Genomic DNA, 5,718 nt, shown 5'->3' with positions numbered 1-5,718 from the left:
ACAAAATCAATACTCACAAATCAGTAGCATTCATATATACCAACAATAGTCAAGCTGAAAAAACAGTCATGGACTCTATTCCCTTTATAGTAGTGCCAAAGAAAGTGAAATATCTGGAAGTGTACATAACAAAGGATGCAAAAGATCTCTATAAAAAGAACCATGAAATTCTGAGAAAAGAAATAGCTGAAGAAGTCAACAAACAGAAAAAGTTACCATGCTCATGGCTTTGAAGAATCAACATTGTTAAAATGTCCATACTGCCCAAAGCAATTTACAGATTTAATGCAATTCCTATTAAAGCACCTCTGTCATACTTTAAAGACCTGGAAAAACTAGTACTTCATTTTATATGGAATCAGAAAAAACCTCAAATAGCCAAGACATTACTCAGAAAAAAAAATAATAACTCAGGTGGAATCATGCTACCAGACTTCAGATTATACTATAAATCTATAGTGATCAAAACAGCATGGTATTGGCACAAAAATAGGGACATAGATGTATGGAATAGAATTGAGAACCAAGAGATGAACCCAGGAACTTATCATCATTTGATCTTTGATAAGCCTATCAAAAACTTAAATTGGGGGAAAAACTCCCTATTTAACAAATGGGGCTGGGAGAATTGGCTGGCAACTTGTAGAAGACTGAAATTGGACCCACACCTTTCACCTCTAACAAAAATTGACTCTCAATGGATAAAAGACTTAAACGTAAGACATAAAACCATAAATATTCTTAGAAAGAGTGCAGGAGAAACACTTGAAGAAAGTGGTCTGGGAGAAAATATTTTGAGGAAGACCCCCAGGGCAATTGAATCAATATCAAAAATACATTACTGAGATCTGATCAAATTAAAAAGCTTCTGCACTGCTAAGAACACAGTAAGTAGAGCAAGCAGACTATCCTCAGAATGGGAGAGGATATTTGCAGGTTATGTTTCTGACAAAGGTCCTATAACCAGAATCCACAGAGAACTCAAACTTAGTATTAAGAAAAGAACAAATGATCTCATTTCACTATGCACAAGAGACCTGAACAGAAGCTTCTTTGAAGAAGAGAGGCACATGATATACAGACACATGAAAAAATGCTCATCTTCTTTAATCATCAGAGAAATGCAAATCAAAATCACTTTGAGATACCACCAAACTCCAGTAAGCGTAGCCCACATAACAAAATCCCCAAAACTACAGATGTTGGCATGGATGTGGAGAAAAGGTAACACTTCTGCACTGCTGGTAGGACTGCAAGCTAGTATGTTCCTTTTGGAAAGAAGTTTGGAGAATACTCAGAAATCTAAAAATTGACCTGCCTTTGGATCCTGCAATTCCTCTACTAGGAGTATATCCAAAAGACCAAGAATCACTTTGCAAAAAAAATATTTGCACCAGATTATTCATTGCAGCTCAATTCATAATAGCCAAGTCATGGAAGAAGCCCAAGTGCCCATCAACCCATGAATGGATTAACAAATTGTGGTATATGTATACCATGGAATACTATGCAACCTTAAAAAACATGAAGTCTTTACCTCTTTTATGTTTACATGGAGGGATGTGGAACACATTCTCCAGAGTAAAATGTCTCCAGAATGGAGGAAAAAGTATCCAATGTACTCAGTACTTCTATGAAACCTACTTATATTTACTTACACTTTCTTATGAAAGATAGAACAAAACTATAGCCCAGGATGAAGGAGAGAAATGGAGTGGGAAAGCAGTGGCAGGGGAGGTTTTACAGAGGGAGGGTAAAAGGTGGGAACACACCTATGGAGCACATGACAAGGGTACAAGTCAAATCTGTGAAGGGTAGAACATAGATGTTTTGGCACAATAATCAAGTAAATGAGGTGAAAGCTATGTTGATTGGTTTAATGTAACCACATCAGATTGTATTAAAAAAATCAGCACATTGTACCCCACATATGCATGAATGTATTCATGATCTATGTGTATTTGACTTAATAAAAAAATAAAAAAATAAAAGCGGTCCTGTCTCATAAGAAATGTATAGGTGAGAGGAAAGGAGAAAAACAGAGCCTCAGAATGTTAGCCTAACATGGGTGGGTAGAGTAGAGGTTCCCAATTTTTTCCTCACTTCTTCTGATGAACTATTTTCAACTAGGAAGTTCAAATAAATAGCTAGGCCCAGGACAAGTATTTCACAGGGCTCAAGATTTACAAACCGCATCTCTTTCTTGAATTTATCTTACGATGGGAAAACGGAAGATTAGGGAAGTTCTTCTTCTTTTTCCTTCCTAATTCTTTCCTTTTTTTTTTTCTAAAAAAAAAAAAGATGGTATCTTGTTGTGTTGCCCAGGCTGGAGTGCAGTGGCATGATCATAATTCACCAAGCCTTGAACTCATGGGATCAAGCTATCTTCCTGCCTCAGCCTCCTGAGTAACTAGAACTACAGGTACATGCTACTAAGCCCAGCTAATTTTTTTTTTTTATTTTTTGTAGATACAGGGACTTGCTATGTTCCCCAGACTGGTTTCAAACTCCTGGCCTTGAGTGATTCTTTCTCTTTGGCTTCCAGAAGTGCTGGGTTATAGTTGTGAGCCACTGCACCCAGCCCAGGAATTTTTTTTTGTTGTTGTTGTTAAAGAGAGGTAGAAGCACTTTGGGAGGTCAAAGTGGGCAGATCACCTGAGCTCACAGGTTGGAGACCAGCCTGAGCTAGCGCAAAACCCTATCTCTAAAAATAGCTGAGTTTTATGGCAGGTGCCTGTAGTCCCAGCTATTCAGGAGGCTGAGGCAAGGGAATCGCTTGAGCCCAAGAGTTTGAGGTGGCTGTGAACTGTGACACCACAGCATTCTACCCAGGGTGACAGACTGAGACTCTGTCTCAAAAAATAAATAAATAAATATAAAAAAGAGAAGTAGAAGGGATGAATAACTTCATCTTCTAGAATTGTGTGCTCCCTTCTGTTTTATAATAATAAAAATGAAATTTCCATTTATTAAAAATGATAAAGATGATAAGTAATTAGGAACATGGAAAAATAATGAAAGCATCACAATATTATGTCTATAAAATCTTGGTGTTACAACATTACATAACCGAACAAAAAGCAGAAGAGAACACAAAGATGCTTGCTGATATTTGAATGTGTTTCCAAAAGTTCACATGTTGGAAACTTAATCCCCTATGTGGTGGTTTTGGGAGGTGGAGCTTAATAGGAGTTGTTTGGGTCATAAGGGTACCATTCTCTTGCATGGATTAATGCCATTATTTCAGGAGTGGGTTTCCATTCTCCAGAACTGAGACGAAATAAATTTTTGTTCTTTAAAATTACCCACACAGTCTATGCTATTTTATTATAGCAGCATAAAATAGACTAAGACAATAATAATGGACATAAAGTTTCTTTGGGGGTGATGAAAATATTCTAAAGGTGATTGTAGTAATGGTTGTACAACTCTGAATGTACTATACACTTTAATTTAGTGAATTGTATGATATGTAAATTATATCTCAATTATTTTGTTATAACAAAAAAGGGAAGAGATGAAAAGATTTGTTATAATAGTGTTGTAGAATTTGGGGTAAAATTTCCTTTTCTCATATTTAACTTTTCTGTAATAATAAATGATTATGTTAATTTAGGAAAGACCATTATGACTCTACAGATTTCTATTTATCTCCTTTTTCCTCCTGCATATGCACTTTTTTGTTTAACATTTTATTGAATATTATGTTAAAATATAAGCTTTCATTATTTCTCTGCATAATGTTGATATAACATTTTTAATAAGTTAGAGAGGTGGGGCGGTGCCTGTGGCTCAGTGGGTAGGGTACAGGCCCCATATACTGAGGGTGGCGGGTTCAAACCCTGCTCCAGCCAAATTGCAACAAAAAATAGCCAGGCGTTGTAGTGGGTGCTTGTAGTCCCAGCTACTCAGGATGCTGAGGCAAGAGAATAATCGCCTAAGCCCAGGAGTTGGACGTTGCTGTGAGCTGTGACGCCACAGCACTCTACCTAGGGCAACAAAGTGAAACTGTCTCAAAAAAAAAAAAACAAGTTAGAGAGGATGATGATGAACAAGTTTATGGGTCTTAGGATTTATGAACCTGTGGATCTCAGTTTTTGACATTTCCAAACTGACTTTCTTAGATGGAAAGAAGAACCAAACACCAAAGAAAAACTTAACAAGGAGAAATTTTTATTATTTGGTGTTATCTCTGTCACATCCAAAAATATTAATATTTGAGTTCTTACAGAAAACAGGAACATGCCTTATAGTTAGCAGTGAAGGACACTTGTCGGTGCCCACTGTGGGCACCCCGTCACCTGCTAATAAAACCAGCCAGGACCACAGATTGAAAGTACACATGCCTGCAAGTGGAGGGCTTCTCATATTCCAGAGAGAGCCTCCAGCCACCACTGTCATGGCCCTTTATTGAAGCATTATACAATGGTGTGGGGGCCCACACACAGTAGCTACGTGCTTAATGATCACTACCTGCTCTTTCTCACTCAGCTCGACCCCCACCCTGCTGCATCACTATAACACCTGTATGCTAACAAGCTACCCTTCTTAACTCATTAACACCCGCAACTGCTTGCGGGCTTGTCTCCAGGTAGGCAAACAACTTTGTAAAGGCTAGGAGATGGTCTGGCTCCCAGCACCTCCCTCAAGAGCCAGTGACCGCTTCTACAAGCTTGGTGCATGGTCTCCTATAGATACTGAAGAGTATTTTTATTATTATTTTTTAAAAATGTTTTTAGAATTTTTTAAAATTTCTTATAGCATAACTGTGTACATTAATGCAATCATGGGGTACAGTGTGCTGTTTTCATGTACATTTTGAAACACTCTCATCAAACTGGTCAAGATAAACTTCATGTCATTTTCTTAGTTATTGAGTTAAAACGTTCATACTCTGCTTTTAGAAAGATTATAGTTTGTCTTACAAGAGTACAAGACACTGAAGAGTATTTTTAAAGTCCAGACAATACTAAAGTTGTGAAGAGAAAGAAAAGTCTTCCATATCCATGGCATACTGCTTCTTGCCCTCAAACGGATTGAACACCTTTGCCATTTTTCTTTCTTTCTTTCTTTTCTTTTTTTCTTTCTTTTTTTTTTTTTCAGTTTTTGGCGGAGCTGGGTTTGAACCTACCACCTCCGACATATGGTGCCGGTGCCCTACTCCTTTGAGTCAGAGGCGCCGCCCACCCTTGCCATTTTTCCATCTGCAAGGGGTCTTTTGGTTCCCTGTTTCTGGGTTTTCTCCATGGGTCATCATCAATAATGTGTTCTGTTGGCTCAGCTTTGGAGAGGATTGTGTGGATATAATACTCTTTTTTAAAAAAAAACTTTTTTTGCATTATTTTTTACGATCTGCAACATCAGGTACAGAAGGAGAAGAGTAAGAAGCCCAGTAGGGCTGCAGATGCGCAGGGAAGCTCAAGAATCAGGTCAGGTGATAGGCCACTAAGTATAACAAGAGGAATAAAAGTAGCTAACAGGGAAACTTGGCAACAGAATCGTGGTCTAGGAAGAGTGGGAGAGGAGTTGACAAAAGAAGGATGGGCTGGGGTGGGGGGGATGATGGTGGAGACTGGTGTGACCAAGGGAAGAGGTAAGGTAGAAGAAGCAGGGTGGGATAGGGACCTGGGAACAGGTGAAGGGGTGAAAGGAGGTGTGGGGGGGGTACTGCCAAGGATTCTGAGAGGGGGAGGGGTGGGGTGGGGGGATGTGCGCAGC

This window comes from Otolemur garnettii, unplaced genomic scaffold, assembly GCF_000181295.1.
Source record: "Otolemur garnettii isolate 467f Iridium unplaced genomic scaffold, OtoGar3 scaffold00398, whole genome shotgun sequence".
In the NCBI taxonomy this organism is placed as follows: Eukaryota; Metazoa; Chordata; class Mammalia; order Primates; family Galagidae; genus Otolemur; species Otolemur garnettii.
Note: the sequence above shows the minus strand (reverse complement) of the source record.